This window comes from Narcine bancroftii, chromosome 1, assembly GCF_036971445.1.
Source record: "Narcine bancroftii isolate sNarBan1 chromosome 1, sNarBan1.hap1, whole genome shotgun sequence".
NCBI lineage: Eukaryota > Metazoa > Chordata > Chondrichthyes > Torpediniformes > Narcinidae > Narcine > Narcine bancroftii.
Window position 1 is genome coordinate 291,673,542 of NC_091469.1, and position 13,488 is coordinate 291,687,029.

A 13,488-nucleotide genomic window follows, 5' to 3' on the forward strand; every position below is an offset into this window, starting at 1 on the left:
TCAACCCAGAGACTACATACCCATGCAGAGACCATCTGCCCACCTACAAACCATGTCCACCCACTGACCGCATGTCCGCACCCACAGACCATGTGCTCGCCCAGAGACGTGCCCGCCCTGACTGTATGCACACCCAGAGACGTGCCTACCCAGACCACGTTCCCACCCACAGATCACATACCCATACGGGCTCCAGGCACTAACCTGAGACCACATGCCCATGCTGACCACTTGCCTACCAACAGACCTCGTGCTCACCCACGGACCACGTGCCCGCTGCTCCACTGACCACGTGTCACCGACACCCTGTCTGCACGGCTGTTGTCAGTGAAGGACGTCCCGCGAGGATGATTTAACGCATCGTGGGGCCGGGGACGGTTCCCGCAGGTCTTCCGGGGGACAGGGAGCCCTAACCAACGCCGCCACGCTTCCCTTCGATTCCACGGGCACTGCAAGATCCCACATCTGCAGCGCGGGCGGAGCCTCCCCTCAGCACAGCCAGGCAGTTAGGGGTGTCACCCGGGTCTGGAGCGCCATCCCTCATTGGCTATAGGGCCAGTTCATCTGGTGCTAGCTCGCCTTCATCTTCTCGCCATTGGCTCTCTGACACGTCCATCACAACCATGGCTTTCCTCTATTAGTCGGGTAATGTCTATCATCGCCTCGTCTCACCCCTTGGCTGATTGACGGGATGACCAAACAAACAAATTCCCCTGCAGACGCCGGAATACCGACACCGAGACAAACCGCGTGGGAACATTTAGCAGGCCGGGCAGCGTTGGTGGAGAGGGAAACAACGGTGCAGGTCAGTGTCTAAACCACACTGGGATTCAGCATAATCTTTTCTACACCTGCTGACTTACTTGGATGCCACGCTAAACAAAGCTTTTCCATTTTGGAATATGTGAGTGTTTCCATTGGAGGAGATAAAGGAAACTTATAAAGAGGCACAGAGGTTGGGGATGCATCTGGCAGGATGGACGGGGTGACCGTGGGGAATCTGGTCTCTGTGTCCAGCATAGTGGAACAGAGGTGACCATGGGGACCTGATCATTGTGTCCGGCAAGGTGAAATGGGGTGACCATGGGGATCCGCTCACTGTGTTTGGCAGGGTGGAATGTGGGTGACCATGTGGATGTGATGTAACTGGTCAATGTATCCTTCGGGGTAGAACAGGGCGGCCTGGTCAATAAGGGGGAGTAGTTAAAGAGTGAGAACATTGACAGAAGGAGTTGTTGAGCTGGGGGATGGGTCTGGCAGGTCCCCTGAGATCCAGAGTCTGGTGGACAATATGGCTGTGATCTTAGCCTTCTGTTCTACTCACTTTACACCTATGACTGTGTGTCTCGGTATAGCAATAACACCATCTGCAAATTTGTGGACGATTCCACAGTAGTGGGTTGTATAAATAAAGGTGATGAGTTTGCATACAGGAGGGAAATTGAAAACTTGGCTGAATGGTGCACCAACAGCAACCTCACACTCAATGTCACCTAAACTAAGGTGAATTTGACTTCAGGAAGGGAAAATCAGAGGTATACAATCCAGTGATCACTGGGGAAATCAAAGATGGAGAGGATGAACAAATTTAAGTTCTTGGGAGTCTCTATCTTGGAGGATCTTTCCTAGACCCAACACACTAATGATATAATGAAGAAAGCATGCCAGCACCTCTACTTCCTCAGGAGTATGCAGAGGTTTGGTGTGACAAAGGAAACCCTAGTAAATTTTTACAGAGGTGTGGTGGAAGTGTGCTGATCGGCTGCGTCACGGCCTGGTATGGGGACACCAATACCTCTGAGCAGAAAGCCTTGCGAAAGGTAATGAACTCAGCCCAGGATATCACAGGCAAAACTTTTCCCACCATTGAGAACATCTACCGGGAACGCTGCTGTCTGAGAGCATCAAAGACCTTCACCACCCAGCACACGCTCTGTTCTTGCTGCTACCATCAGGAAATGTGCTACAAGACTCACACCACCAAGTTCAAAAATAGCTGCTACTCCTTCTCCATCAGGCTCCTCAACAACAAACTCAATAAGGGACTCATTTAAGGACTCTTACTTGTGCATTTTATAGCTTTTTTAAATTCTCTCTGTATTGCACAGAGCAGCAACAGACCTCGAGCTCCCGGCAGCAGCGGGGACCTCATGCTCTCGGGCAGGAGCGGGACCCTTGGGCTCCTGGAATGAGTGGGGCCTCAGTAGGGAAGTGTTGGTGATCAGCAGCACTTTTCTGTTGAGAATTAAACTTTATTTTAATGCTTAAATAGCCTTACCTTGTTTGTTATTGTATAAACACTTACAAGTGATTTGCTGTTGCTACTGGGCTGTTTTTTAAAAAATGACCAGTTCTCCAAAAAAACCGTAATCGGAGTTGTACTGTATTTGTATACATGTGTTCGTTGTGTACAATTTTTTTACCTCACCCATAGGAAAAAGAATCTCAGGGTTGTATGTGATGTCATGTATATAATGTGACAATAAATCAGATTCAGTACAATTGAGTTGATGTTAGGAGACAGGATGGCGGTAGAAGCCTGTTACTCAGATTGGAGCCCATACAGCAGAGATCGGTGTGGGGTCCACTGGTGATTGAAAAACATATGAAGGACTTGGATGACAATGTCAAAGCGTGATTAGTGAGTTTGTGAATGACAGCAACATTGGAGGCTTAGTTGATAATGAAGATGGACGTGAAAGATTACACAGGATCTATGAAGTGGGAAAGTGTAACAAAGAATGGCAAATAGAATTTTACCCTGACAAACATGAGGTGTTGGACTTTAGGAAGTTGAACCAGGATTGATGAGTAGTGAGGTCTAGGGGAGAAGAGAGAGATCAAGGGGAACAGGGTCAAATTTCCATGAGAGCAACGGCACAGGTAGATGGTGTGGTGAAGAAGGTATCTAGCACATTTGTTGCCATTGGTGAGGGCACTGACTACAGGAGCAGGATGTACAAGTTGTTGATGAGACTACACTTGGAGTATTGAGGGCAGTTCTGGTCACCCATCATCGAACAAATTCACTAAATGTTCCTGTGGCTAGAAAGCTGGAGTTCTAAGAAAAGGCTGGACTAGCTGGGTAATTTCTCCCTGAAACTTGACCGTACAAGGTTTCTAAACCATGAGAGGCAGAGATGACATGCTTAGTCATTGTCCTCTTCCCTGGTTACTGGAATATTAAATTGGAGGGTATAGATTTAAGGTGGAAGATTTAAAGGGGATCTTAGGGACACCTTTTCTCCATTCTCCTTACAGCTTTACAGACTTATTTTGTCTCCTTTTCAGTTGCTTGGGCCTGAAATCTTGGCTCTGTTCCTCTACTCACAGATGCTGCCCAACCTGCTGAGTTTTTCTTTCTTCTCTTTGTTAGTTCAGCTTCTGCGGTTGTTTGTGTTCAGGAGCAGGCATGGCAATGGATGGCCTCAGAACCACATTGCAACATTGCCTCCTCCTCTTGTTTCCTTGTGATGTGGGAGACCATTCAGACTACCCAATCTGTGATGGTCATTTATTTCTTGGTCACCTGTTCTTCTTCAAAGTTGATGAGTGCACCTCTGATTCTCCCCCCACCCCCCACCTTCCATCCACTACAGTGGCCCATAAACAGAATGTGGTCTCCTCCTCATCAGAGAGACTGGGCGATCATTTTGTTAAGCACCTCGGCTCTGTCTGCCACAATAGCAGGGACACCCATTTTAATTCTCTGTCCCATTCCCTTGCCGACATGTTGGTTCATGGTCTCATGCACTGCCAGACGAAGACCACCCACATATTAGAGGATCAACACCTCATCTTCCATGCTCCAATAGGATGACATTAAGCATCGACTGCCCCAATTTCCATTAAACTCCACCCCCCCTTCTTCTTCCCTCTGTTGCCTTTCCCCCCACTCTGTCTGTGTCTCTCTCAACCCATTTCCCTCTGTCTTCTTTCACAGAGCTAAAATCAATTCTCACCTCTCCTCTTATCATATCCAAATTAACATCTTTTGACTGTTGGCCTGGACTCTTCCTTCAGTCTTTATTCTGATGCCATCCATACCTGTTCTTTGCTCATTCCTTGAGGAAGGGCTGGACACTGCCAGACCTGCTGAGTTCCTCCAGCTTTTCTGTGTTTTTCCTACAATTACAGCATCTGCAGACTTTCATGTTTGTTTCACTCAATAAACAGAAGGAGCAGCATTACTTTAGGATATGGGAGGTAAGTGGAGCACCCATGGGATACCCATGCAGTCACAGGGAGAACTCCACTGGCGGTCACAGTTAAACTCAGGCCATTAGGCCTGTGATTTTGTCACATTACCTGCTGCACGTGCCCCGTGGGGAGAGACAAAGCTCATCCACCTCCACAATTCACATCTGAGTGAGGAACACTCTCCCCTGCCAGGCTAAGTGCAGCACCAATACCTCTCAAGAAGCCAACTCTGAGTGCAGTGGAAACAGATTCACTGCAACTTTCAAAAGGGGATCGGAGAAATACTTGCATAGTATGGCATCCTTATAAACCATTCACTCCCTCTGCCTGCGCCTGTGCACCTGCCTCCACGCGCTCTCCTCATAGCCCACCATGTTCTCCAGCTCCCCTTTGAGAAGTGCTGTTGCCTCTGTTCCCACCGCTCTCCCAAGGCAGCCCTCTGTGCATACACTTCCCTGTCGCTGGGAGAACTTCTAGATATCGCATGCCTCACTGAGGCCTTTCTGGACGTGAGTTTGTTTTTATATATCCATCTGCAGGATGTTTATATGCTGGCTTTGTATTATATTTAGATAGGGCCTGTTACTGGGCTGTATGTCTAAATTTTAAAAAAAATCAACAAGTATGTGTGTGGCTGGGCTGTGCTTTGGGACTTCCTGAGGTGGAGCACCCTCTTCCTTACTTATTCAACCAAACTGTAGATTCTGGAATCTGGAGCCAAACACAATCTGCTGGAGGGTAGGGCAGCATCCATGGGAGAGAAAGATTTGAGGGGGAAGGTTTCTGGCCTGAAATGTTGACCATTCTCTCCCATTGATGCTGCTTGACCTGTTGAGTTCCTCCAGCAAATTGTGTTTGGCTCCTTCACGATCTTGAATCCTTTGATTAAATCTTCCCTAAACCTTCAAGGAGGACACTATCCTCTCCCCATGGTCTATTGTCCCAGGGCCATTCCAGTAACCCCCTCCACCCCTTCTTCCAGGATGGAATATCATGTTTGAGATAACATCTGGGATCACCGCCCGAGAACAATGTCCCAGGACATTTCTATGTCCCACACCAGATCTCCATCTGGTAGGGGTGGAGAATTGGATAAGCAAGTTTGCGGATGATACAAAGATTGGTGGTGTTGTGGACAGTGAGGAAGATTACCGTAGATTAAAAGGTGGTTGTTTCAACATGCCTTGATGCTGAGGCTGCAATTGTGGAAAGGGCCATCCCCTTTTCCAGGGAGCCATGAGAAGGAAGTGTGACATGACATCTGCCCCCCACCCCCCCCCATCTTCAATTGGGAATTTCAGATCCTTAGAGATGGGGCCTGGGGCCATGTCACGTTTAAATTTAGAGACAATTGGATGCTCAATTTATGATTTAAATGTAAATTTTCAAACACTGTGGAGACCCTTTTAGAATTACTTTCAAAACCTTTGATTTGATATGAAGGTAGAAATGTTGACTAATTAGGTAATTTATTACTCTGATAAGAATTTTGTCTTTATTTTGGCCAAACAGCTTATTTCTTGGTAGTGGGTTTAGATTTTCTTTTATTTTATATAAAATAATAAAAATATTAATACAATACAGGTATAATGTTTGTTTGAGAATCTGGGGTACCTCAGATGAAATGTTATGATTTAAGTGTAATGGATCTTTTTGACTTTTAACATATATCCTTATGTATAGGTACACAATCCTTTATCCGGACAACTAAAATCTGGAAAGCTCCAAAATCCGGCATTTTTTTTCCTGGTGCTGGTACAGCAGAGGGAGAGAGAGAGCAGCGTGACTTGGGTGGGCGGGGAGGGGAGAGATGGGAGCGCGACTTGGGTGGATGGGGGGGGAGACACAGCAGCATGACTGGTGGGCAGGGGGGAGAGAGATGGCAGCGCGACTGGTGGGCGGGTGGGGGGAGAGCCGCCAGTGTGACTGGAAGGGGCTGGACACAGCAGCACAATTCGGGTGGGCTTAAATCTGGGGCAGCCGGCTTTTGTTCTGAAATCCGGAAAAATCCGAAATTTGGAACACACTGTCCCCCAAGGGTTCCAGACAAAGGATTGTGTACCTGTACTCTGTATTGTTTGTTGTTAAATTTCAATGCTATTAAAAATATTGAAAAGACAAAGAGTGTAGTGTTAGGCAAATGAGAGAGACTGCAGTTGCTGGGAAAATGGAGCAATACACAGAGTGCCGGAAGAATTTGCTGGGTCAGGCAGTGTCCATGGAAAGCATAGACAGTTGACGTTTCGGGCCAGAAACCTTCATCTGGAGTAGGTAGGAGTGTAGATGGAGAGAGGTGAGTGTCCCTTCACCCAAGGCAAATCATTTCACTAACAGCAGAGAGGAAACGATCAGTCCCTGTTTCTTTCAGCCCCGTAAATGATTTAAATGTTTATCATCATCTGGATACTGGGCTCTGCTCTGTTCTGTCAACACACTCCTAGCACAACAACTCACTGCATGTAAACCTTTCTTCCCTCCTGCTGTGGGTTCTCTTCACTCCATGGCCCTGGGCATGCACTCTCCTGCAACAGGAGCCAGCTTTGCCTTTATTCAGTCACACTGACCCCTATCACCTGTTAAATATTTTCTAAACCAGCCATTCTCAACCTTATTTCAGCAATGGCCCCCTTAGGACTCTACTCAAAGTTTGTGGGCCCCCTTCCCTGTGAAGCAGTCAAGTTTAATTTTCTTCTGTACTTCTCTCGTACCGACTACATAAGAAATATTTATGTTACTTGAGGTGAAAAATTTCTGTTTTACTGAAATGGGCTATGACCCTCTTGAGAATGGCTGCTCTAAAACATTACCACCTCCTTGCCAGAAGTGCCCTTGCCTGCCTGTGACCACCCCCCTCCCCCACTACACTGCACGCACCCTATCACACGGCATGATTCGCACTTCTTACCACACACTCCTGCGCATGCACGCGCGCACGCACACACACACACACACACACACACACACACACACACACACACACACACACACAGAGTCCTTAACACATTCACCTGTGTATGCACACACAAACATTTCTCTACCACACACGTATATTCCTTCACCTTATACATACACGATCCAGACATACATAAACAGAGATATTTAGGATGTCATTGGTCACGGGGGTAGTGCCAAAGGATTGGAGGGTGGCGCATGTGGTTCCGCTGTTTTAGAAAGGGTCCAAATGTAAACCTAGGAATTATAGGTCCGTGAGTCTGATGTCTATGGTGGGTAAGTTGATGGAAAGTGTTCTGAGGGATGGTATTTACAAATGTTTGGAGGTACAGGGATTAATAGGGAGTAATCAGCATGGTTTTGTCAGGGGTAGATCATGCTTGACAAACCTGATGGAGTTTTTCGAAGGTTGATGAAGGGAAAGCTGTGGATGTTGTCTATTTAGACTTTAGTAAAGCTTTTGACAAAGTTCCCCACAGGAGGTTAGGAAAAAAGGTGGAGGCATTAGGAATAAATAAGGAGGTAGTGAAATGGATTCAGCAATGGTTGGATGGGAGGTGTCAGAGAGTAGTGGTAGAAAATTGTTTGTCCAATTGGAGGCCGGTGACTAGTGGAGTTCCTCAGGGATCGGTCCTGGGTCCACTATTGTTTGTTATATATATTAACGATATGGAAGTAGGGGTGGAGAATTGGATAAGCAAGTTTGCGGATGATACAAAGATTGGTGGTGTTGTGGACAGTGAGGAAGATTACCGTAGATTAAAAGGTGATTTAGGGAGGCTGGAGGTGTGAGCTGAGAAATGGCTGATGGAATTTAATACAGATAAGTGTGAGGTGTTACATTTTGGAAAGGCAAATCTAAATAGGTCATATGCATTAAATGGTAGGCTATTGAGATGTGCAGAGCAACAAAGGGATTTAGGAGTTATGGTAAATAGTACCCTCAAGGCTGATACTCAGGTAGATGGTGTGGTGGAGAAGGCATTTGGAATGTTGGCCTTCATAAATTGGAGTATTGAATTCAAGAGTAGGGAGGTTATGATGAAATTGTACAAGGCATTGGTGAGGCCAAATTTGGAGTACTGTGTACAGTTTTGGTCACCAAATTATAGGGAAGATATAAACAAAATAGAGAGAGTGCAGAGAAGGTGCACAAGAATGTTGACAGGATTTCAAGATTTGAGTTACAGGGAAAGGTTGTGCAGACTGGGGCTTTTTTCTCTGGAGCGTAGAAGATTGAAGGAGGACTTGATAGAGGTGTTTAAGATTTTAAAAGGGACAGACAGAGTAAATGTGGATAGGCTTTTTCAATTAAGAGTGGGGGAGATTCAAACTAGAGGGCATGGTTTAAGATTGAAAGGGGAGAATTATAAGGGGAACATGAGGGGAAATTTCTTTACGCAAAGGGTGGTAGGGATGTGGAATGAGCTTCCGGCAGACGTGGTCGAGGCGGGATCATTGGTTACATTTAAGGAAAGACTGGATCGTTACATGGATAGGAGGGGACTAGAGGGGTATGGACCGGGTGCTGGTTAGTGGAACTGGGAGGGTGGGGATTTGTTACAGCATGGACTAGTAGGGCTAAACTGGCCTATTCTGTGCTGTAAGTGGTTATATGGTTATATGGTTATAAACAACCAAACCACAGACACATTCTTTGCAACTGCATATGTGTAGCCAAGAGTCCTACTGTATATGCCCAAACCCAGACACACATGCCCTCACAAAATGTGGTATTACCTCACACAGACATGGCATACAAACACTGTACATCCTTTCAATCTTTCACCACATGCATGCTGCCAGGTCAGAGTGCCCACATAAGTGCAAACATACTTCCCACCCCATAACACATAATCCCATCCTGTTCACACTCAGAAATACTCTCATCCTCTGCTCACATGTACGCACACTCACACCCTGTGTACACACACAGGCAGACTCACATCAGCGTAACACACACCCAGCCCATGTATATGTACAGAAATGCACTCCCAGCCCATGTAACTCAGATGGACACACTTCCACCTCATGTATATGCACACATATTCCTTTTCTGTGTTCACACACTCCCAGGCTGTATACACAGTGACACTCTCCTGAGCCATGAACACACAGACACTTTCCCAGGCTGTGTACACGCAGACATCCTCCTGGCACATGTACACACATAAAAACTCTCCTGGCCTATGAATACACATAGACACACTCCTTTCCCATGTACACACACACACAATTTCCCTCCCCATGTATGCAGAGACACTTTCTCCCTGTGTATACACAAACAGACTCACTCCTTCCCTGTGTACTCACACAAACACACACCCTCCCCATGTACACACACAGACACAGCCCCTTCCCATGTAGACACACACAGACACACTCCCTCCCCGTGTACAGACACATTCCCTCTCTGCATACACACAGAGACACTTTCCCTCCCATGTACTCACAGACATTCTCCCTCCCCTTATACACATAGACTTACTCCTTACCCGTGTACTCACACAAACACACACCCTCCCCATGTACACACACAGACACAGCCCCTTCCCATGTAGACACACACAGGCACACTCCCTCCCCGTGTACAGGCACACTCCCTCCCTGCATACACACAGAGACACTTTCCCTCCCATGTACTCAGACATTCTCCCTCCCCTTATACACATAGACACTCTCCCTCCCTGTATACTTACACAGACACACTCCCTCCCCATGTATACACAAGAGACACTCCCAGCCTGTTTACACACACAGACACTTTTCTGGCCTGTGTACACACATATACATACTTCCTTCCCATGTACACACAGTGATACACTGCGGAGTGGGTGCAGTGTTTCAAGGGCTGGTCGTTGCCAGATTTCTGCAACAGTCAGGAGGAAGTTACAGTCTGTTGTTTTATATTGCTGACCTTTGCCTGAACTCCGGCTATCTACAAAATTCCATTCAGATAACACGAAGCCCCAGCTCCACCCTCAGCCGGGAACAGAGTCCTCTATCCTGTCAGAGTATCACGTGGGCATACACGGCCCATGTCCCAGCCCTAGCCAGTCCTGTTCACCAGCCTCGGTACCCAACTGGAACACAGTTCAGAGAAGCCCCCTGCCCCTGCACCCCAGGAAGACTACCCTGGACCCCCAACACTGCTCCTGTACCGCTGGACAGACTACCCCCTGTACCGCTGGACAGACTACCCCCTGTACCGCTGGACAGACTACCCCCTGTACCGCTGGACAGACTACCCCCTGTACCGCTGGACAGACTACCCCCTGTACCGCTGGACAGACTACCCCCTGTACCGCTGGACAGACTACCCCCTGTACCGCTGGACAGACTACCCCCTGTACCGCTGGACAGACTACCCCCTGTACCGCTGGACAGACTACCCCCTGTACCGCTGGACAGACTACCCCCTGTACCGCTGGACAGACTACCCCCTGTACCGCTGGACAGACTACCCCCTGTACCGCTGGACAGACTACCCCCTGTACCGCTGGACAGACTACCCCCTGTACCGCTGGACAGACTACCCCCTGTACCGCTGGACAGACTACCCCCTGTACCGCTGGACAGACTACCCCCTGTACCGCTGGACAGACTACCCCCTGTACCGCTGGACAGACTACCCCCTGTACCGCTGGACAGACTACCCCCTGTACCGCTGGACAGACTACCCCCTGTACCGCTGGACAGACTACCCCCTGTACCGCTGGACAGACTACCCCCTGTACCGCTGGACAGACTACCCCCTGTACCGCTGGACAGACTACCCCCTGTACCGCTGGACAGACTACCCCCTGTACCGCTGGACAGACTACCCCCTGTACCGCTGGACAGACTACCCCCTGTACCGCTGGACAGACTACCCCCTGTACCGCTGGACAGACTACCCCCTGTACCGCTGGACAGACTACCCCCTGTACCGCTGGACAGACTACCCCCTGTACCACAGGACAGACTACCATGGACACCAACACTGCCCCTATACCCCGGGACTGGCTATCCCAAACCTCACATTGCCCCTTCCCTCTTACACTCTCCCTCTCCCCATCTCACCTCACCTCCTCACCCCCCCACCCCTTTCCCTCTCCCATCCCATTCCTTCTAATCTTCTCCTCGAACCCCCCTTCTCCCCTCTCCCACTCCCCTCACCCCACTCCTATTTCCATCACCCCTCTCCCCCTCCCCCTCCCACTCCAACCCGCACCGCTGTGATCCATAAAATAAGTTAGCCGCTGTCACACGCACAGTGGATCTATGAATACGCAGTATGCGAGGGTCAGTGGCTCACTTGCCCTTGGGGTCTGTGATCCACCTCCCCCTTCCTCCACCTCCTCCCTCCCTCTCTCCTCTTCCTCTCCTCCCAGTCCAGCTTTTAACTTTCTCAGGATTTGCTTCTTTCATCCACATCAACCTTCCCCCTCCCCTACATCCTCACTCCTTCCTTCCCCCCTCTCCCCTCCCCTCCCCATCCTCATTGTCTCCCCCTCCCCATCCTCATTGTCTCCCCCTCCCCCACCTGACATCCCCTCCATTCTCGCTGCCTCCCCCTCCTCCACCCCATCTCTCCTCCCCATCCTCACCTCTACCTCACCATCATTGTCCTCACCCCTCTCCCCTCCCTCACTCTCCCCCCTCCTCCACCTCACCTCTCCCCCTCCCTTCCCATCCTCACCACCATCTAATCCTTCCTCCTCCCCTCCCTTCTATCCATGTCGTCTTCTCCCATCCTGCTTCCCGATCACTCCCTCCCCTTCATCACCACCTCCCCATCTGTTCCCCTTCCCCATTTCATCATCCACATCCCCATCCCTCTTCTCACCCCTCCCTTATCCTCACCTGTCCTCATAACCCCTCCTTTCCCTCGTCCTCATTCCCTGTTTTCCCCCTCATCCTCTCCACCTCCCCATCTCTCTCCTCCCCTTCCCCTCCGCCACATCCTCATTCTCCCCTCCATTGTTCTTATCCACCCTCTTCCTCAAGTTTGCTCCCCCTCGCCTCCTCCCACTCTCCCTCCTCCCTCTCATCCCTTCTCCTCTCCTGTGTCTCTCTCAGTCCCGATCTTGGCCCCGTTGTCCTCCCTTAGCATTACCTTCCCATCTGCACCCACCTCTCCTTGCTCCTCAATATTACACTCTCTCTCTCTCTTCTCCTCTCTCTCTTTCTGCTGTACACACTCTCTCTGCCTTACATTCTCTCTCCCTCTCTCTTTCTGCCTTTCTCTCTCTCTGTAGGCTTTCGCTGCATCTTTCTCAATATCTCTTCCCTTCTCACCCTGTCTCCTTCTCTTCATCTCTGCCCCTCCTCTCCCCTCCCACCTCCCTTTCTCTTCCTCATTCATCACTCTTTCACTTTCTCCTCGTCCCACCTCATCCCCATCTGTCAGTGACTGGCAGCAGAATTCACCAGTCACCAGCCCAATCCCTGGCACCTTACATCATGCATGTACATTTTCCCCAATGACCACACTCATGCATCAGGGAGGAACAAGGGGGAGGTTGAGGGAATGGGAGAGAGTAGGAGGGAGGGACATGGGAAGGTGAGGGAATGGGAGGGAGTGATGAGGGGAGGTGAGGGAGAGGGAAGGAGGGATGAGGGGAAGTGAGGGTATGTGAAGGGAGGGGAGAGAAGGATGGGTGAAGAGAAGGGGAACATGTGGGAGGAGGGGATGGAGCAGGTGAGGAGTGGAAGATGGAGGGAGTAGGAGGGGAAGGAGTGGAGAGAGGTGAAAAGCAGAAAAGAGGAAGAGTGGAAAGAGATTGTGGACTCTCCTTCAGTACCTCCCCCTCCCTGAGTCCCCCCACTCACTCAGTTTTTTCCTCCCTCAGTCCCCCACTCCCTCAGTACCTCCCGCTCCCTCAATCCCCCATTCCATCAGTACCTCCTCCTCCCTGTCCCCCCATCCTGTTCCCCCTTCCTCAATATCTCCCCCTCCCCTCCCTCAGCCCCCCTCAGTACCCCCCTCCCTCAGTACCCCCCTCCCTCAGTACCCCCCTCCCTCAGTACCCCCCTCCCTCAGTACCCCCCTCCCTCAGTACCCCCCTCCCTCAGTACCCCCCTCCCTCAGTACCCCCCTCCCTCAGTACCCCCCTCCCTCAGTACCCCCCTCCCTCAGTACCCCCCTCCCTCAGTACCCCCCTCCCTCAGTACCCCCCTCCCTCAGTACCCCCCTCCCTCAGTACCCCCCTCCCTCAGTACCCCCCTCCCTCAGTACCCCCCTCCCTCAGTACCCCCCTCCCTCAGTACCCCCCTCCCTCAGTACCCCCCTCCCTCAGTTCCCCCCTCCCTCAGTTCCCCCCTCCCTCAGTACCCCCCTCCCTCAGTACCCCC

At 50.0% G+C, this 13,488-nt stretch overlaps 1 protein-coding gene across 2 annotated transcripts in view; it reads left to right on the top strand.

The window, feature by feature from the left end:
- The first annotated feature begins 330 nt into the window (after nucleotides 1-330).
- The window catches only part of phrf1 (PHD and ring finger domains 1), a 110,074-nt gene continuing 96,916 nt past the window's right edge, over nucleotides 331-13,488 (top strand). For both annotated transcript variants that reach the window (XM_069903897.1, XM_069903902.1), the window contains exon 1: nucleotides 331-805. The gene's annotated coding sequence lies outside the window, so the exon portion shown is untranslated. The remainder of the gene's footprint in view (nucleotides 806-13,488) is intronic.